General features: G+C 38.5%; 1 long non-coding RNA gene and 1 pseudogene across 3 annotated transcripts; both read left to right on the forward strand.

Moving 5' to 3' along the window:
- The first annotated feature begins 378 nt into the window (after positions 1-378).
- LOC140598235 (uncharacterized) lies at positions 379-3,508 on the forward strand. 3 transcript variants are annotated; one of them, XR_012000451.1, is made up of 3 exons: positions 379-866; positions 1,282-1,429; positions 1,639-3,508. It is a non-coding gene; the product is annotated as an uncharacterized lncRNA (long non-coding RNA). The 3 variants fall into 3 exon arrangements; XR_012000450.1 differs by having other exon boundaries at positions 379-754; XR_012000452.1 differs by having other exon boundaries at positions 387-754; positions 1,985-3,508.
- Positions 3,509-15,405: 11,897 nt separating this feature from the next.
- LOC140598409 (U6 spliceosomal RNA) lies at positions 15,406-15,498 on the forward strand (annotated as a pseudogene).
- The last annotated feature ends 11,660 nt before the right edge of the window (positions 15,499-27,158 follow it).

Here is a 27,158-nt window from a genome sequence, read left to right on the forward strand (position 1 = left end):
TGGAGTTGATTTAATTCTCTTCATGACAGGGATATCAGGGCTTCTAACTCCTACCCTCCCACCCTCTCTCCTTCCTTCTTTCTGGTGTTATTCTTGTCAAACATAAAGCTATTTATCCACCATCCTTAACTTTTTCCAAGGAATATCCATGCACTCACACAGCTTCTAATAACCAGCCCCCTGAGTGGAAGCCAGTGACCTCACGGGTGGCAGGGCTTGTATGTGGATGGATACCATATTGTGCACTGGGCTGGAATTCTCTGTTCTTCTTCACTAGGAAGCTGGATTTGTACCAGGAACCTCTTATCTGAAAAGGTAACTCTTTGCTGTGGAGAACAGAGCTGGTTTGACGAAGTGGAGAGGCGCTCAATATTGGTCAGCCCACGCTTTGGGCATGCGTGAGCACTCACAGCAAAACACAGCTGGCATGTCCAATTTTAGCCTTGACTGCCTTGAAAAGGGACCCTTAAAGGAAATATATTTTCGCTGAAACCATTTGTATTATAATGTAATAGCTGATAGACATGTCAGAATATTACTTACTATAGGTGGGGAAAAACTCTGTCAAGTAATTGTGCTTTTTTTTGTGATGACATCGGGAAAGTGATTAAAGCATCCCTGAATCAAAATCATCATAGATACACAGTGAGAGAACCAGTGATTTTATTTATAAAGACGCCTGTAAACCTAATGGGATACCTCCTTGGATGCTTACAAAATGGATGTAAGGATAAGAATGATCATTTCGGCTATGGTAAGTTGGTCATTGTGAGCTGATGATGCAGGGCTTGCTAATAGTAGTCCTGGCACAGACTCTCAAATTTCTTCAATACTTAGCATCCTCCGTGTCCTCCGAGAAGTAAAAGGTTAGTTTCTGAACCGGGTCTTGGATTCATGTGGCTTTCGTATGTTAACAGCTTTTGAAAGCATCTGGGACACACTTGTTCCATTTTAACCAGCACGGGTCGTCCGTCTGCTTTTATTTTTGTCTTTCTCTTCCTCCTCCCTTCGTCCTCTCTTCCCTCCCGTGGTCTTCTGTGTTTGGTTTAGCAGTGTGGCTTACCTTGCAACTTGGCAAGAAAAAAAAAGGCAGCTCTTGTGTGGGGTGGATGGAGGGAAGGATGAGAATCCACTGCCCGAATTTGAGTTCCCTGGGTTCAGTTCCAGTGGCAGCAGCTTTGCTGCAAAAATTGCTTTGCTATTCGAGGTAGCCAGCAGAGGGAATCAGAACTTTGCTTGCAGCAGGGGTTGAAGCAGGCTTTTTTTTTTTTTTTCTTGGAGGAAATCCTGCAGCCTTCTGGACTGCATACCCTGCTCCCTGGAGAGGTTCCACCCACCAGCTGGAAGGAGAGGAAGGAATGAAAGGACAGGATGAGCCAGAACACCTTGTCACTCTGGAAGGGAGACAGCAGCAACCAGGCTGTGCAAGGTTGTTTTGTTTTTTTTTTTCTTTTCCCCTTTCTCTTTCTTTTTCTTTTTCTTTTTGTTTTCTTTCTTTCTTCCTTTCTTTCTTTCTTTCTTTCTTTCTTTCTTTCTTTCTTTCTTCTTTCCTTCTTTCTTCTTTCTTTCTTTCTTTCTTTCTTTCTTTGTTTCTTCTTTCTTTCTTTATTTCTTTCTTTTTTTTCCTTTTTCTTTAAGGTGGGGAAAGAGACAAACAGGAGACAGGAAGCTGATCTGCAAGGATTCAGAGTTGTGCTAAAAAGACTATGATTTTTTTCTTTTCTCTCTCTTTACAAACGCTGGCAATTGACATGACTACAGACAGCCTGGGTAAAGAACAAAGTGCCTCATCCCAAGTGGACCCTGGCAGCTGCAGGAAGGAAGGCACGATCTGGGAAGGCTGTGTGTGTGTGTGCGTGTGTGTGTGAGTGTTGTTCTACCAATACCTTTCCTTTTTTCTCTTTTTCTTTCTTTCTTTCTTTCTTTCTTTCTTTTTTTTGGGGGGGTGTGTTTCTTTTTTAAATTCCTGCCATCTTGGAACTAGCGAGTGGTGGAAGACGAAGGATCTCTGAAGCCTCATCAGTCATCAGGACCATCAGGAATAGTGGTTTAAGAGGACGCTCGGCCTGGGGCACTATACCCTGTCATCGAGTTCCCTGCCTCGGACATAAAGATTCCAGCTACATGGGCAAACGCCTGGATCAGCCACAAATGTACCCCCAGTACACTTATTACTATCCTCACTGTCTCTAAACCAAGGTATGGCTGGACCCACAGTCTGGCAAGCAGTGTGGTATCCTGCACTTGGGATGGGAAACAGGCATGTGGATTATTATTTACCTCCCCTTTCCCATCACCTCTTCCTGCTTCTTTAAAATTAGGAACATACCAATGGAGTTAATGAGGCAGAGGAGAATATGAGAAGAAAGCAAGCCCTGGGATTGTGGTTTTTCTCTTTCAGCAGAGATAATAGTTTCGCTCGTGTTCCTTTGTTGTTATTTGGCAACATAAAAATGTTCCTGATATCCGTAGTAAAGTGCTTTGCAGATGGACAGGGTTGTTAGAAAGGAGATTGTGACCGTGATTATCAGGAACAACAATACAATTTCAGAGGCTTTTCGGGTGAGCTGTTCTTTGTGGCTCTTAAAGGGTTTTTCTCACTGGATAGGATGCACCAGCGTAGGGGCAACTCAAACTTTTAATCACGGAGTATAGAATGAAAGAAGGGTGTGGGAAGGCATAGTACGACTAACTGACGTCCCTTAGAGTTTGTTTGGGTGTGCTTTTGTTTTTGTGTATTTGCCTTACATATTTTATCTTATATGGAGGGTGATCAAGACTCTAGAGACTGAAGTTTGGAGCTTTACAATAGATGTTCTTTACTTTTCGAAGCTCTGTTTTTCTGTGCTGGCTGCCATCAGGAGGCCTGTGGGTCTTGAAACGGGATGAAATATAACTGATGATAATTGGACACGAATTGGTTAAATACTTTAGTCTTTATGCGTGTGCGCGAATGATCATTACGGGGCCAGTGGAAAGCCCACGTAACTAAGCAGTGGGCAGTGCCGACCATGAACTTGATCCTGCAGTTCAGACATGAAAGGCTCCCAGGTGTGAAATCACTGCTTCAATTTGTCAGTTAAATTGGACTTGATTGAGCTGGGGGTGGGGGGGTGTCGGTAGTTACCGCTTCGAATATATGGCTTGTGTTTCTTTACAGATGATATTAATTTTGTATCGCATTAGCGGGACTCACTGTCTTCTTCATAAATAAATATGCGGAGAGTGAACAAGGCGTGCCTGAGTGATCTGTGCTGCCACCGGGGCTCGTTGATGGGATTAGTGTTTGGTAATTCATGCTGTAGTTAGCTCTTATTTATTCTGTCTCCTCCAACAATGCCTATTTGTAAACCAGACGAGGCAGCAGACTTTCAGAATTCTATTAAAAATTGTGCTTTTTTTCTTTCTTTTTCAATCGCTCCATGACTCGCCCTGCCCCTGCAAGGTCTACTCACATTGCTTTTTGCCCTTGTGAGCATTGAGTTTGTGGGGCTGCTGCTTTAGTAGACCAGCCCTCCTGCTCCCGTGCAGTGCGGTGAGTTTTAACTCTTTGGGGGATTGGGTGGAGAATGCTGACTACCTTCCTCAAGGAAATGGCAAAGCAAGGGCAAGTCTAAAAGAGGAAATTATAGTCATTCCTCATCCCCCCCCCCCCCCAAGAAATAAAAACAACAAACCCAAGGGTTCCAAGAAAAATATCAGACAGGGATCCCTGGGTGGCGCAGCGGTTTGGCGCCTGCCTTTGGCCCAGGGTGCGATCCTGGAGACCCGGGCTCGAATCCCACGTTGGGCTCCCGGTACATGGAGCCTGCTTCACCCTCTGCCTGTGTCTCTGCCTGTCTCTCTCTCTCTCTGTGTGGCTATCATAAATAAAAAGAAAAGAAAAATATCAGACATTCCATCCCTTTTACTCATTTGGCTAAATTTTTCCAAATGTTTCAAAATTCATGCTTTCTTTTTGGTTCTTGTTTTTGACTATGAAGTGTATTCAGAAAGGAAACTTTAGATTAAAATGAATGGAATAATTGCTTTCCTGCCTGAGATTTCTTTTACCTTATTGCTAGCAGGAAATAATGTCGTGCACATTATATTAAGGACAGGATGTTGGATGAGCTACACTGATGGGAAGTGTGTGTGTGCGTGTGCGTGGGTGTGTGAAAGAGAGAGACCGGGAGAGAGAGAGAGAGAGAGAGAGAGAGAGAGATTGAGGTAAAGAGAGAAAGTGCAGTGGTGAGGGAAAAGAGGAGAGCCTGAAAAACATAGAGGGAATTTAAAAAAAATCTGTTTTGGGGTCCTGTGTAGTTTAGTGTTGTGTAGACAGGCGGCATCTGGATCTTGTTACTTTCAAGCTAGTCAAAGCCATCAACTTCTGGAACATTTTTAAAGAAGCTAGATCCATTAGGTGACCTCAACTGATATTCGGGTAATCAGATTAGGGTGGTGGGGAATATAGGATCAGCTACTTTGGGTATCATGGTAGTTCATATTGATTATTATGTTGTAAACTTTCAACAAAGCTGTGAAGTTGTCGAATACTGTTTCGGTGGCTCTGAAATGATAGACATTAATAACATTCCTGGAAGCTGAACATGTGAAGACGTGCCCTGGTTTGAAACTTGGGCACACAGGGAATGAGAATAAGGGTCAGTCATACTTTAAAATGTGGGGAATTTCTGGCAGCATGAATACTATGTAAGAAAGTACTATCATGACCCAGTACAGCATGAAAACAACTGGGTATTTCAGTGTTGTCTTTTTGCTCCTTTTATATTTTTATCTTAAAATATTACCTATAATAATTCTGAGGGGAATACATGCTGCTCATGTTTATTTGGTAAGCAAGCCTTGGTGGAATTCACAAAATCTAGTCCTAGACTTGCCTTATAGTTATAATCTATTTTAAAAATCAGAGCTATTTAAAATGATACTGATACATAAAGAATATTTATGGTTGATAAAAATAGAGCTCTGTGGTTGACTATAAAAGTCATATTCTGGTGACATCATAACTTAAGCTGTCCTGTAAAACCAGGTGTTTTTAACTAATCAACAAAAGCCACTTACTGACATTAGTTTGGGGTGAAAAGTCTTTATGGGGTTCTTAAAGAACTCAAAGGTGTATTATTGCATTTATTCAGACAGTACAAAATACTGAACCTTTTCTTTCTACTTAAATGTGTGTGTTAGCTACAGCTGCTGTTTTCTTATGATAAAACAAAATGAGAGTAGGATGTTTAAACAAATGGAAAGGTTTCCCTTTCCTCAAATGCAATTAAAGTTTTAGAAAAACTTGGGGCACTTCCCTGCTTTCTCTGCTCCTCTTATTTTCCCATTACTTTAGAACTAATTCACTACCTTTGTTGCTTAAAAAGAAAAAGAAATTAGAAATAAGTTACTTATGCTTTCCTCCCTTTGAATAATTTTCCAAATGCTTAAATTATTATATTAGATAAATGTACATAGAAGTAAAATGAAAACCCAATGACTCGCTGATAGCTATCTTGTAGCGGTATTGTTCTAGTAGGCATGCTTTCCAAGACCTCGCATTAAAAGCTGTCATTTGTCAGTTTTCTTTTGGCCATTTCCCCCCTATTAAAAGAAGCAATTTAAAAAAGAAACATTGTTTGTGATAGAGCAGAAAAGAAGCAATCTTGATGAAATGTTTTAATATTTACATAAGAGCCATAGCCAGATTTAAAAAAAAAAAATCTTCATCAAAACGAATTTGCTGTTTGAAGGCCACCAGAATAATCAGCAAACTTTAGAGAAAGGGGACCAAAAAATAGCTCGTTAGCTTGATGATAATATCCATAATCACATTTGATTGAGTCATAACCTAATATTTCTCAGCAATTTTGTTATAGCCCATTCAAAGCAAGCAACCTGTTGCTATTGCCTTGTGAGACCCAGGGTGAATGGCAATCTGAGTTATTTTGTGGGGGGTTTCTTGGAAAAGCAACTTAATCGTAACTAGGAAAGCTAAAAAGAGTAAAACATGGTCACAGCCTGGTGAATTGATACTTTGTTGCTGAGAAAGATATTTCCCTCATGTGTGGTACCTGGAAAACTTTATCATCTTCCCAAAACTTTAAAATGCATCCAAACGCACACAGCAGCTAGTCCTTCCTTCCATTTCCTTACCCTGAGCAGGTCATGATGTTTCTACCGATCCAGGGCATGGTTTCTACTCACGCTGCTTTTCCATCAGCCTACTGCTTTCCCGCCTTTGACCATCTGCTGCCCCTGAAGATCTTGCAGAAAGATCTGTGGGACCCAACAGAGTTTTTCTGGCTGGTGGTACTCAGATCGTATTCAGAACCTGGTGTGAAGATGGGGTCAGGTATAGGGAGTAACTCATCAACTGCACACTGACTTCAGGCTGAGTTTCCAACCATCTGCAGCCTGGACAGCTGCCCATCTCTCAAAGTCTAGCTAGAGCCCGAGTGATTGTGCCATAGAAAGAGCAAACACTTGAAACACGAAGGACTAAGGAGTAGGGAAAGGAAGAGAGAGGCTCCTATGGGGCAAGGGATATTCTCAAAGATGTGACTGTACAGATCCTTCAAAAGCAAAACAGGACAACCCCTTAACACACTTCTTGCACATGAAAATGTTGAAAATCTTGCAGAGGGAGGGAAAGAGTTTAGAATTTCCTTAGTACTTCCTGCCTCAGATTTGCATTGATAGCCAGAGTTGGTAACTTGACAGTTTGAAAACAGCCTTGAGAACTCCCAAGTTCTGTTTTCCTTTGAAAGGCTGAAACATACAAAACTGGTTTTCTAAAAATTGTCCAGCAAGAGAACTTTGAGGTACAACTCCAAATATTTCTTTTGCCTCAGGCGGTAATATGATAGCATGAAACTATGATAAATCTTGTTTGTCTCATTTGAGAATGTACACAATTTTAATTGGTTTTGAATAAGAGAAAAATAGTAACAAGGGGCCACTCTCCCTTTCTAGTTGTCCTGTTTTCTTTACCCCCCCCCATGTTAAATTATCTTTGGAATTGTCTTTTCTATAATGCAGTCATTGTTTTCACAGTACTAAGTTTAGTGCCTAGCTAAAAGGAGGAGATATGTAAAAAGTTCATGTTGTTGTTGTCTTTCTCTCCAGAATCATTCTTAATTCAAAAGAAACCTCATGTCAATTTGTTCTAACAGTATCTTCCTAACAGCTTCCTTTCGCTTTCTCTCAGTTTGGGAAAAGAACAATAGAATTATAAATCAAAATTATTTCTCTGAAGTAATTAAATCTATTAGAGGGTTGGAGGTAGGGGTGATTTGCAGGGAGGGAAGCAAAAGAAGAGAAGTAGGATGTAAGTTCATTTCAGGTCTTTCTGGCTCCAGGAATTCTGGAAAGCTTCATTATTGCACTAATATGATTTTGCACAATCCTTTTTGACATTATCAGTCTTTTTGGCAGAGAGAGGGCTCAGTCACAATTACGTCCATGCCAAATTCTAAGAAAACCAGTCTTTTCCTTTAAAAGAAAATCTTTTTAGTGTCGGACTTCTTATTCGGAGTAAATGGTTGATGTTTATCCACAATTGGCTTCGAGTACTACATTAAAATTGTGTTTTGTAACAGTCTCGTAAGCCACAGCTGTATGTGATTAAATAGTGTAATATCAAAAGCGTGTGAGAATAGGCTTTTTTATGCTATAGCTGTTGCACAGCAAGAGAGCAGATGGAACCAGAGGGAGAGCCAGGGCAACAGTGTATTTATGTGTTGTAATACCTGCGTTGAGGATACACATTGCTGTTTTTTGCAGTAGTGGGAAAATGCTGACCTATCTTGGATGCCATTGAAAAATACACTTTTTGAAAATGGACATGGACCTATCATACCAATTTTTATTTTAAACAGAGTTACTGTTTAATAAGAAAACATATTTACCGAAGGGTCCGAAACATTTGCAAGTGGAAGGATCATAATGATTTTCCATGCAGCACACATTCAAATAACAAAAGTGAATTTCTCATTTCTGTTTTGAAATCATAACTTTTTTGCTTTTTAAAAAAAATTTTAAATGTTTTTTGCTGCTTTAAGCTGTGGAACTATTGTAAGAAAATCATCAGGCCATTTATCCCTAAAAAAGAGTGATAGGTAATGAGGAGAACAAAATAGGTGGTGGTATGAACCTTTTTTTTTTTTTCCAGATATTTGGAAATATAGTATTTGGTTTTGCATGCCTATTGTTCCTTTGTGGCCACTGTTAAGAAGTACATACTTGTACAAAGGGACACACTTTTGGGTCTATCTCTTTAGCAGGATATCATAATAAAGAGATTTATTTTTCATGGGATGCTTAAACTATAAAGTTTTTGAAAGAAAATCTTCATGAAACCTGTCATCTTGAGTTTTCTTGAGCTTGTTAATCTATAGGACACTAATAAGAGATTTACTAGTAAGTCACTGTTTTCAGGGTCTTGAAAAAGCCTATAGAAGTAGCTGTTGGTTTTCAAATTTCAGACATTAAAAAGCAATTTGGAAAAGGAAAAAAAAAAGAGGGGGTTGACAGAGATAAGTTGGATTCTTTTTTTGTTTGTTTGTTTTTCATGTTGATATAAGCAGCAAATTTGTTCACATTTAAACTTTTTTTTTTCATGTAGATTTACTGGTCAGGAAGTATATACCATGTGGGATCAGTAACTGGATATAGCTTTGGAATTCAGAACATCGACATCTAATAGATCACAAATTTCAAGAGTATGGATAATAAATGCTGAGACACGGATTCTGGTTTTGTTTTATTTTTGTGGAGGGAGGGAATTCTCTGATTTGTGTGTCAATGGATTGGTTTCAGGTTCTCTAAGATCTCTTCCAGGCTTAGTATTTGTGACTCACACTTTGAGACTAAATGAGCCTGCTTTGATGTATTCGTGGTACTGGGAGATGACCTTGGTTTTGTGCTGTCAATGAGTTTTGTTCAGGTCCCCATCCTTTCTCCAGAGCAGATCAAATACTGCTTTGCCCACTCTGGTGATTGATGTCTGCTTTCTTTGCCAATTTAAACCCAGTGTCCCAAGAGAAACACATCCATCACCTGGGAGTGGGTGGAGAGCAACTCCCAGGGGTAGGACAGAATGACAGGCATCATTTAATCATGGTCATTGCCAGCTTTGTTATTGTGGTTAAAGTTTTCTCCTTTGGGTAAAATTAGAGCTTATCCAAAGATGGTGACAGTGTGATGCTTTCCTTTTCTTCATTTAACTTCCTCTCTGCAGGTGGTTTCAGAACTGAATGGGTAGGCATATGTTTGGCCTAACCGGTGGGGTGATGGAGGCAGAAGGATTGCCTCATTAAGGCCCTGACAACCCTAGTTTTGTGAATGAAACTAGGAGCTAGTGCCAATATGGAAATGACAATTGATAGATGAAATACTATTTTGACTGGAGGTTATAAATCCTTAAAATCCCTAAATTGCTCAATAGTAGCCTTTAAAACATGAGAAAAGAATACTATAGTAACTATAGTATATGGAGTACGAGGAGGAAGAGAATTACTTCTCCGGGACACATAAGCACAACCGTTATCTTTCTCTCTTTTTCTCACTAAGTACCCTTCTTATTCCCCCAAAAGCTCCTATTAGCCGAATTAATGAAAGTAAATAGAGGGACACCTGGGTGGCTCAGCGGTTGAGCGTCCGCCTTCAGCTCAGGGAATTATCCTGGAGTCCCGGGATCCAGTCCCACGTCACGCTCCCTGCACAAAGTCTCCTTCTCTCTCTGCCTATGTCTCTGCCTCTCTGTCTCAGTGTCTCTCATGAATAAATAAATAAAATATATTTTTGAAAATAAAGTAAATAGAACCTTGAATTTTGTTTTTATGAATGATAGCCAGATAGAAAAAATAGACTTGACTACATACATATTCAGGCAACCCTGATAATATCCTGTCTTATTGTGTGGAAAGTAGGAGACAATGGAAGAAAAATAAATCTTGCTATATTCTAAGTATTGGTACTAATTATTTTAGGTATGGAGTTTTTGTTACAGAGTTAGCTTTCCTACCATTATATTGTAGGGTTAAGAAGTTGGTATACATCACACTTCATATGCTAGAATCTTTGGCTATTTCATTCTTAACTAATGGTTTTCAAGCTGAATATGAATCATGCATAGAATTGAAGGAGTTTTTGAGAAGCCTTCCCATTTTTATCTCATGTACTGCTATTTATCTTAGTCACATTGTTGATTGTTGACGATTTAATGAAAAGGAAAATGGAAAACAGGATACTAACTATCTGGGTTTCTGGAACCAGTTAAGATACCTTAAAAGGTTTCCTTACATATGTGAGTCACATTTGAAGCTATTATCGATGTCTGTAAACTCTCATATTGCCCCTTTTAAAACTTATCACTCACATAAATTGGGTGGTGGCACCCTGACTATAGCTCCTGTTGAGGTGACTCAGCATTCAAGCAAATATACTTTTAAGCTCTTAGCTAGTTTCGAGTGGATAAGAAGGAGTGTGTACAAAGCTTGGAATAAAATTTCAGAGATTGTTTTCTAGTGTATCATACAAAAAACCCATCTGACATACTTACGATGTTTCATTTCTTCACCTCTTCTCAAGAGATGAGAAAAACATTTTTTTTTTGACTTGGTACTCGTCCCTGGAAGGGTTGTGACACTCCTGAATTACCCTCGGCCTTGGCTTTCGGCCCCTAGGCCTCTTGTCCCTTGCTGTGCATACCAATTCAAACTGAACCATTAGAAATAAGGATGTTGTGTTTCAGTATAAGGCAGGAAATTCTGAAAAAGCATAAAATTCTGATGTCCTTTTTAAAAGTTATTCCAAAAAATTAACCAATGCTTTTTTTTTTTTTTAACCACTGCTTTTAAACATTATTATTATTAGGACAACTAGACTTCGTGTTAACAATGGCAGATTTTCCCTTCCTGGCTTGTTCTTGTTCTTGTGTTTAACTTTGTTAATAAGCTGGAAAAAGATAAGGAAAAGAAATCGGAAGAGATAGGTCAATGAACATGGAAGAATTTCTCTACAAGTTTAGTGACTTCCTTTAGCAACGGGAGTAGTGATGAGTCATTTTAAAACCTTCATATTTTTGTCTTAGTAGCTCCCATCCCACAAACTAACAAAGATATTAATATGCATTCATCTTGCACATCGAATTAAAATTTTTTTCTTGCAACAGAAAGCTAAAGAGCTTTTATAATTTTGCTGCCCAAACTCTTCGAGTGCAAGTAAATTCATTTATCTGTGCCTGTGAATTTTGGGCCATCATCTTGCACGTGAGGGTGTTCTTGCAATGTGAAAAAAATCTAATCCACAGCATTTCTTGAGGTACAAAGATTATCAAGGGACTAAATAGAACGATGAGTAAAGTCGACAGTGAGTTATGTTTTGTTGATATGCAAACAAACGTTTATCGCTTTTAGTTTCACTGTTTTCTCTTTGGTTTTGAGGCAGTGAGTTCTTGTCATCTTGTCAGTGTTTTAGTGGGTTCCTAAAATGGTCAGAAAGCTTGAAAAGCTGGCCATATCTCTACCTATTGTGGCTTTTTTGGCATTGAAGATATCTCTGCGTTTTAGAAATCCCAAATTTCCGGGGCGGGACGCAAGGTGGAACAGCACAGCGTTTTGGAAAATGTCATTAGCATTCTTTGGCTAAAATATGTCAAAAGCAGACACATTGGATTGACCTTTGGCAGCAAGAGCAACTGAGAGATCCAGATCTGGGTGCCAGGCTCACAGAATTTTTTCATTGTGCAATTGGTGGAATTGTTTACCACCAATTGAGAAGAAGAAGTAAAAAGACCTCGAATGTAACAGGTGTTTCCCTGCACTTCCAGCTTAGGGGTAGAGACAGGAGGCAAGTCAATGGCATGATATGTACTTTATGGCATAATCTTTCTAAATTCTTCTGTTTGTAAATTGGGTCATGGATTCGTTGCATGTATTAAAACGGCCACCTCCTTGTGTTCCTCAGTGTCCATGGTTATTTACCCAGAATCACTTCTCTTGAATACATGTGTCTCTTAAAGAATCCATGTACCGGGGATCCCTGGGTGGCGCAGCGGTTTGGCGCCTGCCTTTGGCCCAGGGCGCGATCCTGGAGACCCGGAATCGAATCCCACATCAGGCTCCCGGTGCATGGAGCCTGCTTCTCCCTCCGCCTGTGTCTCTGCCTCTCTCTCTCTGTGTGTGACTATCATAAATAAATAAAAAAATTAAAAAAAAAAAAAAAGAATCCATGTACCTATAAGTATGCACATTCCACCAGACCTACCATTACTTGCAGAAGTGTGGGGCACCCTGAAGATACTGTTTCTCCCGTCCTGAGCCTCATGTGAGGGCTTCCTTCATACTCATTCTTGTCCCAGTGATACAAGACAGTCATGTCACAGGCTCACGGCATGACCATTTTCTCCCAACTTAATCTTAAAAAGGAGGTGTTTTTGTTTTTGTTTTCTTTCTCTAACTTCACCCATACACTTGTACCTAAAAATCCACTCACTTCCCAACTCTTCCAGGGAGAAGTCTCATAATCACCCAATGTTTGGATTCTCTACCTAATTACTCAATTTTCCTTCCCAGCTCTCTAGCCAGATCTCACTGAATTTCATCAGCAAATTCAATGAATCAGTTTTCATTTATCTCTCACACACATAACACGCTCACACACTTCTGGAAACTTTAAGGATTATTTCAGTGGTTCTGATTTTTGCTGAGTCTAAAAGACCAAGGGGAATTTGAGGGGGCAAAGCGACATATACCTGTTCTTTCCAGGTCTTTTCATTTTCTTTCTTTCTTTCTTTCTTTCTTTCTTTCTTTCTTTCTTTCTTTCTTTCTTCTTTCTTTCTTTCTTTCTTTCTTTCTTTCTTCTTTTTCTTCTTCTTTCTTTCTTTCTTCTTTTTCTTCTTCTTTCTTTCTTTCTTTCTTTCTTTCTTTTTCTTTCTTCTTTCTTTCTTTCTTTCTTTTTCATTTTTTCTAATAAAAATTTATTTTTTATTGGTGTTCAATTTGCCAACATACAGAATAACACCCAGTGCTCATCCCGTCACGTGCCCCCCTCAGTGCCCACAACCCCGTCACCCCCACTCCCCGCCCTCCTCACCTTGACACAGACACTAGAGGAGGGGGCAATGTGACCAGGGGGCAGAAGATGGGAGTGATGTGACTACAAACCAAGAAATGGCAGCAGCTACCAGAGCCTTCAGAGGGAACCAATACCTTGCTTTTGGCTCAGTGATATTTATTTCAGACTTTTGGCCTCTGGAACTTGGAAAAATTGTTTTCTATTGTTTAAAGCCTCCAAGTTTGTGATATTTTGTTACAGCAGCCACAGGAAACTAACACAAGAACAGAAACTCTGTTCTACGCTGCCACCTATAGGCAAATTCTCTGGTTCCCAAATCAGAATCATCTCAGTAGGAATTAGAGTAATGGCCACAGATCTGGATACAGGGGCATTACTTCCAAGTCTGTAGTAATAAATACCTGGGTAGAAAAGTCAGATAACCCAAACATGAAGGAAATGAGGTACCCAGAGTCCAGGGATACTCTTCAAAAAAAAAAGGCATCAAATTAGAATTAGAGAAGCATCACAGAAGACATAGGCCAAGAGCAACCCTAAATAATGATGTTAGCTTCCTTTAGTTGTTATACTGACAAAAAAGTTGGTTCTTGAACTTGTCAGTCCTAATCCTGCAAGATGGAAAGAGCTGGTTGTTTCTAAAGGGAGAGATTCCCATGTAAGAACAAACTAGTAAGGTAGGTTTAATGAATGTAGTCACATGTATTCATTGTTGGGTGAAGAGCTCCAAGTAGGTGCATGGTTTAATGACGTGGCAACATAAAATCAGATCCCTGGGTATATGTAAAAGTTTGGGCTTTGACTGATTCTACTCAACATGTACATCATTAAGTGCTAGCAACAGAAAGACACCAGGATCAAGAGGCAGATTTCATCACCTAGGGCTACACATCATTCATTGACAAATTATAGTAAATTAAACCAGATTGCATTTATAGGCACACCTTGGAGATATTGTGTCTTCAATTCCAGACCACCAAAATGAAGCAAGTATCTCAGTAAAGTGAATCAATTGAATTTTTTTTTGGTTTTGCGCTGCATATAAAGGTTATGTGTATACAACATTAAAGTCTATTAAAAGTGTGCAATAGCATTATGTCCAAAAAACACAATGTATATACCTTAAATTTAAAAATACTTTATTACTGGGATGCATGGGTGGTCCAGTGTTTGAGCGTCTGCCTTCAGCTCAGGGCATGATCTTGGAGTCCCAGGATGGAGTCCCACATGGGGTTCCCCACAGGGAATCTGCTTCTCCCTATGCCTAGGTCTATGCCTCGTTCTCTTTCTGCATCTCTCATGAATAAATAATTAAAATCTTTAAAAAATAAAAATACTTTTATTACTAACAAATGCTAACCATCTTGTGAACTTTCAGTTGATTGCAATCACTGATCATAGATCCACGTAACAAATGAAGTAATAATGAGTAAGTTTGAACTGCAAGGACACAGAGACATGAAGTGAGAAGTGCTGTAGAAAGAAAAATAACACTAAAAGACTTGCTCAATGCACGGTTGCCACAAACTTCAATTTGTAAAAAACAACAACAACAACAACAACAAAAACAAAAAAACAAGATACGTGTGAAGCATGATAAAATAAGGTATGTCTATATAAAAAAGTGTTAAAGTGATTAGTTATTAAAGAAAAAAGGGTTTTTTCTCATAACATTTATCAAAATAAATTCCCAGATGAATTAAAGGCATAAATGTGAAACAATGAAACTACTGACATATAGTAGACAACATATGTGAATTTTATATGAACATGGATAGAGAAAGCCTTTTAAATCATAAAAGTCATAATGATATCACCAAGATGGCAAGAAAAATGATCTTCTCCAGTTCCCTCAGAGAAACACCAACTGGGGTATCCATAGTCAAGGCATCTTTGTGAAAGTCCCAGAACCAAGGATGAGGCTGGAGTATCTACTTGACTCAGAAAAATAATAATAATAAAATAATGCATTTGAAGGGTAAAGGGAGCAGTTTTACTTTGACCTAATCACCCATTCCCAAAACCAGTGCAGTACAGCACAAAGATATACTCCCAGAAACCTCTGATTTCTCCAGTGTGAAAAAGCCCAAGGGAGGGTATCCAGCTTCTCCACTGTTATGAGTGCTTCTAAGGATGCCTACACTTCAGTCTCATCTCACAGGGACCACTGGAGAAATAAATAGCATAAACTTTCAAGTATCAGAGATGGAGAGGGGGAAAGGAGCTCATAGCAATTAAGGCAGGGATCATGGTAAGCTGTGGTTTGGGGAGTGTAAGTACCTGAACAGAGCTCTTAGCTAAGAGCCAGAGTGAGAGCCATTTGGAGAACCAAAGTGATGGTGCTCACTTCAGCAGTAAATATACTAAAATCAGAACGATACAGAGAAGATTAGCATGGCCCTTGCACAAGGATAACATGCAGCATTCCATATTTTTTCAACTTCTGGTCTTTGACCTTGTCAGAATCATCTAGGGTGAAATTTACTTAGGTCATGGTTGATATTCTTGACTCAGCCCACTCATACAGCCACTCTGTACTTAGCAAAATGACTAGAAGAATTCAACACAAAAGAAAGAATCAGAAACAGTACTCTCTGCCACAGAGTTACAGAATTTAGATTACAATTCAATATCAGAAAGTCAATTCAGAAGCACAATTATAAAGCTACTAGTGGCTCTGGAAAAAAAGCATAAAGGATTCAAGAGACTTCATAACTGCAGAAATTAGATCTAAAAAGGATGATATTAAAAATCAATTAAATGAAATGCAATCCAAACTGGAGGTCCTAATGATGAGGGTTAATGAGGTGGAAGAAAGAGTGAGAGATATACAACACAAGTTTATGGCAAGGAGGAAGCTGAGGAAAAAAGAGAAAAACAATTAAAAGACCATGAGGAAAGGTTAAGGGAAATAAATGATAGCCTCAGAAGGAAAAATCTACATATTGAACAAATCAAAACTGAGAACTTCCCTAATTTGGGGAGGGAAACAGGCATTCAGATCCAGGAGACAGAGATATCCTCCCCCCCCCAAAAAAAATCAATAAAAACCAATAAACACCTCAACATTTAATAGTGAAACTTGCAAATTTCAAAGATAAAGAGAAAATCCTTAAGGTGGTAAGAGACAAGAGATCCCTATCTTATATGGGGAAAAATATCAGATTAACAGCAGACCTCTCCACAAAGACCTGGGAGGCCAGAAAGGGCTGGCAGGATACATTCAGGGTCCTAAATGAGAAGAACACACAGCTGAGAATACTCTATCCAGCAAGGCTCTCATTCATAATAGAAGGAGAGATAAAGAGCTTCCAAGAGATGCAGAAACTGGAAGAATATGTGACCACTAAACTAGCTCTGCAAGAAATATTAAGGGGGACCCTGTAAAATAAATAGGAAGCCCAAAGAACTAACCCACAAAAACAAGGACTGAATAGGTATTATGATGACATTAAGTTCATATCTATCAATAGTTACTCTGAACATGAATGGGCTAAATGATCCCATCAAAAGACACAGGGTTTCATGCTGGATAAAAAAGCAAGGCCCATCCATTTGCTGTCTACAAGAGACTCATTTGAGACCTAAGGACACCTCCAACCTGAAAATTAAAGGGTGGAGAACCATTAACATTCAAATGGTCCTCAAAAGAAAGCTGAGGTGGCAATCCTCCTATCAGATAAAGTTTATCCCAAAGACTGTAGTAAGAGATGAAGAGGGACACTATGTCATACTCAAAGGGTCTATCGAACAAGAAGACCTAACAATCATGAATATTTACGCCCCTAATGTGGGAGCTGCCAAGTATATCAAACAATTAATAACCAAAGTAAAGACATATTAAATTATAATACACCAATAGTAGGAGACTTCAACCTGGCACTTGCAGCAAATGACAGATATTCTAAGCACAACATCACCAAAGAAACAAGAGCTTATATGATACACTGGACCAGATGGATTTCACAGATATCTACAGAACTTTACATCCAAACACAACTGAATACACATTCTTTTCAAGTGCACAGGGGACTTTCTCTGGAATAGACCATATATTGGGTCACAAATCAGGTCTCAGCCAATATCAAAAGATTGGGATTGTTCCCTGCATATTTTCAAACCACGATGCTTTGAAACTTGACCTCAATCACAAGAAGAAATCTGGAAGAAACTCAAACACATGGAGGTTAAAGAGCAGCCTGCTAAAAGATGAAAGGGTCAACCAGGAAATTAGAGAAGAATTAAAAAAGATTCATGGAAACTAATGAGAATGAAGATACAACCATTCAAAATCTTTGGGATACAGCAAAAGCAGTCCTGAGAGGGAAATACATCACAATATAAGTATCCCTCAAAAACTTGGAAAAATCAAATACACAAGCTAACCTTGCACCTAAAGGAATTGCAGAAAGGACAGCAAATAAACCTATACCAAGTAGAAGAAGAGAGTTAATAAAGATTCGAGCAGAACTCAATGAAGTAGAGACCAGAAGAACGGTAGAACAGATCAACAAAACCAGGAGTTGGTTCTTTGAAAGAATTTGTAAGAGAGATAAACCATTAGTCAGCCTTACTGAAAAGAAAGGAGAAAGGACTCAAATTATAAAATTATGAATGAAAGTGGAGAAATCACAATCAATACCAATGAAATGCAAAATTAAAAATTTAAAAAAATATTATAAGCAGATATACACCAATAAATTAGGCAATCTAGAGGAAACAGACACATTTCTGGAAAACCACAAAGTACGAAACCTGGAACAGGAAGAAACAGAAAACCTGAACAGGCCAATAACCAGGGAGGAAATTGAAGCAGTCATCAAAAACCTCCCAAGACACAAAAGTCCAGGGCCAGATGGCTTCCCAGGGGAATTCTATCAAATATTTAGAGAAGAAACAAAACCTATTCTACTAAAGCTGTTCTGAAAGATAGAAAGGGACGGAATACTTCCAGACTCATTTTATGAAGGCAGCATCACCTTAATTCCAAAACCAAAGATCCCACCAAAAAGGAGAATTATAGACCAATATCCCTGATTAACACAGCTGCAAAAATTCTCATGAATATACTAGCCAATAGGATCCAACAGTACATAAAGAAGATTATTCACCATGACCAAGCAGGATTTATCCCTGGAATGCAAGGCTGGTTCAACACTCATAAAGCTATCAACGTGATAGATCATATCAACAAGAGAAAAAACAAGAACGATATGATCCTCTCAATAGATGCAGAGAAAACATTTTTTAAAAGATTTTATTTATTTCTTCAGGAGACACACACACATACACACAGAGAGAGAGAGGCAGAGACACAGGCAGAGGGAGAAGCAGGCTCCACGTAAGGAGCCCAAGATGGACTCAAACCTGGGACTCCAGGATCAGGCCCTGGGCTGTAGGTGGCGCTAAACCACTGTTCCACCTGGGGGGGGGGGGGGGCCAGAGAAAGCATTTGACAAAATACAGCATCCATTCCTGATCAAAACTCTTCAGAGTGTAAAGAGGAGGGAATATTCCTCACCACCTTAAAAGTCATCTATGAAAAGCCCACAGCAAATATCATCTCAATGATTGGAAACACTGGGAGCCCTTCCCCTAGGATCAGGAACATGACAGGGATGTCCACTCTCACCACTGCTATTCAACATAGGGTTGAAGTCCTAGACTCAGCAATCAGACAACAAAAACAAATAAAAGGCATTGAGATGGCAAAGAAGTAGTCAAACTCTCCCTCTTCACAGATGGCATGGTAAGGTACCTATAAAACCCAAAGACTCTACCCCAAGACTGCTAGAACTCATGCAGCAATTTGGCCGCATGGCAGGATACAAAATCAATGCTCAGAAAACAGTGGCATTTCTATACACTAACAATGAGACTGAAGAAAGAGAAATCAATCAATCCCAAAATCCCATTTGGGTTTATAGCACCCCAAAGCATAAGATACCTAGGAATAAACTTAACCAAAGTGATAAAGGATCTATACCCTAAAAACTACAGAAGGCTTCTGAAAGAAATTGAGAAGACACAAAGAGATGGAAAATATTCCATGCTCATGGATTGGAAGAATTAATACTGTGAAAATTTCTCTGCTACCCAAGGCTATTTACACATTTAATGCAATTCTTATTCAAATACCATAGTCTTTCTTCAGAGAGTTGGAACAAATCATCTTCAGATTTGTGTGGAATGAAAAAAAGACCCTGAATAGCCAGTGGAATTTTGAAAAAGAAAACCAGAGCCGGGCACTACACAATGTTGGATTTCAAGTTGTACTACAAAGCTGTGATGATCAAGACAGTGTGGTACTGGCACAAAAACAGACACGTAGATCAGTGGAACAGAATACAGAACCCAGAAATGGGCCCTCAAGGCTATGGTCAGATAATATTCGACAAAGCAGGAAAGACTATCTACTGGAAAAAGGACAGTCTCTTCAATAAATGGTGCTGGGAAAATTGGATTGCCATGTGCAGAAGAATGAAACTAGATCATTCTCTTACACCATACACAAAGATAAACTCAAAATGGATGAAAAATCTAAATGTGAGACAAGAATCCATCAAAATCCTAGAGGAGAACACAGGCAATACCCTTTTTTTGAACTTGGCCATAGCAACTTCTTGCAAGATACATATGTGAAGGCAAGGGAAACAAAAGGAAAAATGAATTCTTGGGCCTGCAGCAAAATAAAGGTTCTGCGTAGCAAAAGCAACTGTCAACAAAACTAAAAGACAACCTACAGAGGGATAGAAGATATTTGCAAATAACCTATCAGATAAAGGGCTAGTATCCAAGATCTATAAAGAACTTATTAAACTCAACAGCAAAGAGACAAACAATCCAATCATGAAATGGGCAAAAGACATGAACAGAAATCTCACAGGGGAAGACATAGACAAACAAGCACATGAGAAAATGCTCCGCATCACTTGCCATCAGGGAAATACAAATCAAAACCATAATGAGATACCACCTCCCACCAGTGAGAATGGGGAAAATTAACAAGGCAGGAAACCACAAATGTTGGAGAGGATGTGGAGACAAGGGAACCCTCTTACACTGTTGGTGGGAATGTGAACTGGTGCAACCACCTTGGAAAACTGTGTGGAGGTTCCTCAAAGAGTTAAAAATAGAGCTGCCCTAGGACCCAGCAATTGCACTGTTGGGGATTTACCCCAAAGATTCAGATGCAGTGAAAGACCCAGACACCTGCACCCAATGTTTATAGCAGCAATGTCCACAGTAGCCAAACTGTCGAAAGAGCTTCAGTGCCCATTAAAAGATTAATGGATAAAGAAGATGTGATCTGTATACACAATGGAATATTACTCAGCCATTTAAATGACAAATATCCTCCATTTGTTTCAACGTGGATGGAACTGGAGGGTATTATGCTGATTGAAGTAAGTCAATTGGAGACGGACAAAAATGATATGGTTTCATTCATATGGGGAATATAAAAAATAGTGAAAAGGATTAAAGCAGAAAGGAGAGAAAATGAGTGGGAAATATCAGAGAGGGAGACAGAACATGAGAGACTCCTAATTCTGGGAAACAAGGGGTAGTGGAAGGGGAGGTGGGTGGGGAAATGCGGTGACTAGGTGATGGGCACTGAGGGTGGCACATGATGGGAAGAGCACTGGATGTTATACTATATGTTGGCAAATCAAACTCTAATAAAAAATATACAAAAAAATGAGAAGCGAAGAAAAAAAAGTGATGATGCCCCAACCCAACTGGCTGGGTTTGGTTCTGGGTGTCCATCTAAAGGTCTCTATAAGGAATCCCTGGGTGGCTCAGTGGTTCAGCGCCTGCCTTCGGCCCAGGGCGTGATCCTGGAGTCCTGGGATCAAGTTCCGCATCAGGCTCCCTGCATGGAACCTGCTTCTCCCTCTGCCTGTGTCTCTGCCTCTCTCTGTGTGTCTTTAATGAATAAATAAATAAATAACTAAATAAAATCTTTAAAAAACAAAAACAAACAAACAAAAAAACAAAGGTCTCTATAGACAGAGCCATCTTACAGCCTGCTCACACAGGGAAGGAAGTCAGCAACCCCACACAGTGTGGTACACTGCCTCACCTAGGAGCCTAGTCAATGATCTATGGGAGGTCACACAGTGCAGGCTATGACCTCACCTAGACAAGGAGCCAACCCAGTAGCTCTGTTCAATTGTTGAGCAGAGACTGCAGCCCTTCTTATTCAGGACATCTCAATAGTGACCATGGACATCCTTGGAGCTCAACATACAGGACACAGAGCATAGCCAATGGCCCTGTCCAGCACTAGAACCCAGCCCACAGCCTTGCCTGATTGCTGAGCACAGCCTGAGGTCCCCCCAATCCCAAAGAGGCTTTACCTGAATGCCGAGTCATGCCAGAGGCACATCTGGATTGGGGACACAGCCTGCATTCTCACCCTACCAGGGCCAATTGCAGACCCAGCCTGCAGCCCCACTCATATGCAAAGTCAAACTAGTAGCACCACTCTGCCTGTGACTCCAGCCAACCAGAGGTGAATGCTGATCCAGCTAGTGGCTCCACCTGACCCTGAAGCCAATCCATAGCCACTCAACCAGGGAGCCAGCCAGCAAGCAGCCCAATCTGAATGCCAAGCTGAGTCAGCACGCTCACCTAACCAAAGAGCTCAGCCAGGAGTACTCCTATCTCAGAGAAAGACAGAAGCCTCACCAAATTAGAGACCCTAACAGTGAGCCCCTCCTGCCCTCACTTACTTCCATCTGACCCATCCAAGCCCCACAGTGAACTATTATTGGTTTAAAAGAGAATGCTGAAACTATAAGATAGGGTGCATAAGCCTCATGGCACTAACAAAGAAAAAACCTGTAGTAGATGAGCAAAGTATTGAGACAGAAGAATCAAAGCACACCTCCACAAAGGGTCATCAAATCAGAAAAATAAGACAGCAAGGGACAAAGAAGAGAATATAGGAATTACAAAACAGTCAGAGGAAAACAATTAACAAAAGTTTAAAAAAGAAAAGAATACAATTAACAAAATGGCCATAGTAAGGCCCTACCTATCAATAATTACTTTAACATAGGTGGATGAAATTCTCCCATCCAAAAACCTAGAGAGGCTGGGATGGTTAAAAAAAAAAACAGGAAACTAGATCCAACAATATGCTGTCTACAAGAGATTCACTATAGTTTTAAAGACACACATAGATTGAAAGTGAAGGGATAGAAAACATTCCATACAAATGGTAACCAAAAGAGAGGAGGGATGGCTATACTTCTATCAGAAATAGAGTAAGTTTCAAATAGTCACAAGAGACAAAGAATGTCACTGTATAATGATAAAAGGATTAGTTTACAAAGAAGCCATAATAATTGCAAATATTTATGCATCCAACATCAGAACATCCAAATATATAAAGCAAATAATAACAGAGCTGCATGGAGAAATAAACAATAGAATAAGAAGGGTTTTAATATTCCATACCCAATAATTGGTGGATTACTCAGACAGAAAATGAATAAGGAAAGAGCACTACAGTGTTATCTGACTGTATATACACATGATTGCATGTAACATATGACTATATGATCATATATTCTTATTTAACACTAGATAGTGATTTGTGAAAAACACTATAGATCAAATAGACGTAGCCGACATATATAGAACATTCCACTCAACAGCAGCAGAATACACATTCTTCTCAAGTGCAGACAGAACATGTTCCAGGACAGATCATATGTTTAGCCACAAAAAAGTCTTAACAAATTCAAGAAAATTAAAATTATATCACATGTCTTTTCTGACCACTATATAGATACCAATAAGAAGAGGAAAGTTGGGAAATTCACAAACATAGAAATCAAAACACACTACTGAACAAACTATGGATCAAAAGAGAAATTTAAAAATCTTGATATAAATGAAAATGGAAATATAACATGCCAAAATTTATGGAATGCATTAAAAGCTGTTCTAAGAGGAAAGTTTACAATTATAAACACCTACATTAAAGAAAGAAATAGCTCACATAAACAATCAAACTTTACACCTCAAGGAGCTTGAACTAAGGTCAATGGTAACAGAAGAAAAAATAATTAGGATTAGAATAGAAGAAATGAAACAAAGAATAAAACAAAGGACTAACAAAACTAAAAAAAACTTTAAAAAGAATTAGTTTTTTAAAAAACTAAACAAAATTGACAAGCCTTTCACTAGGCTAACCAAGACAAGGAGAAAAGACAAAAATGAATAAAATTATCAATAAAAGAGGGATATTACCATTGAAACATCATTCCAAAATATCAGAAGAGGGCAGCCTGGGTGGCTTAGCACTTTAGCACCTGCCTTTGGCCCAGGGCCTGATCCTGGAGACCAGGGATCCAGTCCCACATCAGGTTTCCTGCATGGAGCCTGCTTCTCCCTCTGCCTGTGTCTCTGCCTCTCCCTCTCTCTCTGGCTCTCATGAATGAATAAATAAAATCTTTTAAATATATATATATATATGTATATATATATATACACATATATACATATATATCTGATATCTATATATATAGATATATAGATATCAGAAGAGACTACTATAAGCAATTATATACCGATGAATTGGATAATCTAGAAGAAATTGTATGTTTCTAGAAACACACAACCGAACAAGACTGAAGCAAGAAAAAAAACCAATATCTGAGCAGAATAAATATGAGTAAAGCCATTGAATCAGTAATCAAAAACCTCCTAACAGAAAAGTCCAGGACAAGCTGGTTTTACTCATAGATTCTACCAAACACTGGTGGATTTAAAGAATCAAAGCCAATCCTTCGGAAACCCTTCCAAAAAATTGAAGAAGAGGGAATACTCCCAAATTCACTTTATAAGACCTCCACTATCCAGATACAAAAGCCATATAGATGCTAAAAGCCAAATAGCCCGATGAACATAAATGCAAAAATTCACAACAAAATACTAGTTAATAAAGTTAACAGCACATTAAAAGGATGATATGCCACGAGGATGGGATTTATCCCTAGGATGCAAAGAAGGCTCAACAAACACAAGTCAATAACATGATACATTAATATATCGATGGATAAAAATCACACAATCCTCATAGCAAAAGCATAATAAAAGCATATCATAAAATGCAACATGAAACAAAATAACGCCCATATGTAATATAATTAAAACTTCTGGAAGAAAATATAGGGTTAAAAACTCCTTGATGTTGGTCTTGGTAATGATTTTTTGGATAGAACACCAAAAGCACAAGCAACAAAAGCAAAAATAAACAAGTTGCTCTACATCAAACTAAAAAAATTATCTTTACAGCAAAATAAATTATTAACAAAATACTTAATAACAGAATAATGATGGTGACACAAAGAATAGGAGAAAATACTTGTAGACCATATGTCTGATAAGGCATTAATTTCCAAAGTATTTAAGAAACCTCTACAACTCGATAGTTAAAACAAAGAAAACCCCAAATAATTCAATTAAAAAAAGGGGCGAAGCCCCTGAACCGATATTTTTCCAAAGAAGACATCCACATGTCCAAGAGGTACATGAATTTGTGCTTAACATCAGTAATTACCAAGAAATACAAATCAAAAACACAAAAAGATATCACCTCACACTTGTGAGGATGACTATCATCAAGAAGACAACATATGCTGGAAAGGAAGTGGAGAAAAGGAAATCTTTCTGCGCTGTCAGTGGGAATGCAAATTGGTGCAGTAAGTATGAAAAGAGTATGAAGGATTCTCAAAAAATTTAATACAGATTCTCAAAAAATTAAATACTCTCTATGATCTACCAATCCCACTTCTGGGTATATATACCTAAAGGAAATGAAATTAGTATCTTTAAGAGATACCTGCATCCCTATGTTCACTGCAGCATTGTTCACAATAGCCAAGACATATAAAGAACCCTAAGTCTCCACTGACAGATGAATGGACTAAGAAAGTATGGTGCATAATACAGACATATATACAAATACAGGTGTGGGCACACAGGAATACTAATAAAGAAAAAATCTTGGGGCGCCTGGGTGGCTCCGTTGGTTAAGCATCTATCTGCTTTTGGCTCAGGTCACAATCCCAGGGTACTGGGATCAAGCCCCACATCAGGCTCCTAGCTCAGTGGGAAGCTTGCTTCTCCCTTTCCTTCTGCCCCCCCCCATTTGTGGTCTATCAAATAAATAAATAAAATCTTAAAAAAAAAAAAGAAATCCTGCCATTTGGAACCACATGGATGGATCTTGAAGTCATTATGCTAAGAGAAATAAGTCAGACAGAGAAAGATAAATGCTGTATGATCTCACTTACATGTGGAATTTATAAAAATCAAACTCATAAAAATAGACAATAAAAAGGTGTCACCTGGGAGAAAGGGGTGGAGAGATGGAGGAAATGGTTACAAGATAAATAACTACTAGGTGTATAATACACAGGATGATGACTACAGTTAACAGTAATGTATTATATACATGAAAGCTCCTAAGAGAGTAGATCTTAAATGCTAAGAGAGTAGATCTTAAATGTTCTCACCACATACTCTAAAAAAAGGTAGCTGTGACATGATGAATGTGTTAATCAACCTTCCTGTAGTAATCATCTCACAGTATAATCACATTGTACATCTCAAATTTACATGTTATATGTCATTCATGTGTCAATAAACCTAATGAAAAATACCATTCTGGAAAAAATAACAAAAAGATAAACTATAAAGGACACCCTGGCAGACATAACTATGCACAACCTAAAAACTAGGAAGGGTGAAAACATGAAAAACTAATAAAAGGTCAATAAAACTTGGGGAAAATCTTTGCAACTTTTACAACAAATAAAAAAATACCTCGATGCTTTAAAAGATTAAGTCAGGAAGAAGAATAATAAGCATTACACACTGAAAACCAAGCAAAAAACACAAATAGGAAATATAGATACACACAGAAATATAACTACACAAGGCACACATGCACACAAACTTGATCAACCTGCTTAGCATTAAAGAATTGGAGAAAATATACAATTACCTCCTTCTTTAACCATATTTTCAGACTGAAACTATGAAAAAATAATTTGACAGTGTTTGGCAAGCATACAGAAAAACAGACACAGTCATGTATTGCTTGTGGAAAAAAAGGTACATTATTGAAGAGTAATTTAAAATTATAAATCAAATGGTTTAAAAATGAATATCAATTAAAAATTCTACTCTGTATTTTCTTTTACTCTTAGGATATAATTTGCAATGTGTGCAAACCTGTTTATTGTGCAGTAAAGACTGTTTAAATTTGTGTACAATCAAAAGCAACTCCTAAATCAATAGTGAGGAACTGAATTAGTGAATGGTGGTACATCCATTTGATGGAATACTATTGGCCCAAACAAAATATTGGTGAATAGGTGTTTAAAAATTATATATAAAATTAAAGCAAATTAATTGAAAACGGTGTTGCTTTTACTTATTGTATTAATTGAAAGCAACGTGGTAGATTGTAAAGACACACACAATGTTTTTATCATGAGGGTGTAATCAGCATTGATGTGGTTTACCTTTTCTACCTATATTTAAACATTTTCCTACAATAAAAATGAATTTCGTCTTTTGTGGTAAAAGGAAAGACTTTTTTAGAAATAAAAATAGTTAAATTCTTAAAAAGAGTCAGTATGTGGTCTTTATCCATAGTATTATCTTAGTTCATTTGTATTATCCAGTATCATCCAAAGGTAAAGACTCCCTTCAAGTATTATTAAAGACACATACACACCCAAAATAGACCTGAAGACTTGGTAAGTTACCTGAGCCTCCCAATGGACCTCTCTGTCAGCAAATAACACTTTCCCCGAGGCATTACACATCAATTCTGCGTATGCTGGTTCCATGTGTGATGAAGTTTTCTCTTCTCACAGAGTAGATGCTCCAAAAACACATGCCTAACCTAACAAATTATGTGCCTAGCCAAGGCCATCTCTGCAGTCTTTCAGGCCAGAAAGCTCTTTGATGTCTCCTCTACATTTGTCTAACACACCTGTGCAGGAAATAGAATAAAACTACATTTTTTTCATTTTAATATAGTTAAAGGAAAAGCATATTTAAAAATT

Source organism: Vulpes vulpes, chromosome 3 (assembly GCF_048418805.1).
Source record: "Vulpes vulpes isolate BD-2025 chromosome 3, VulVul3, whole genome shotgun sequence".
NCBI classification, from domain to species: Eukaryota; Metazoa; Chordata; class Mammalia; order Carnivora; family Canidae; genus Vulpes; species Vulpes vulpes.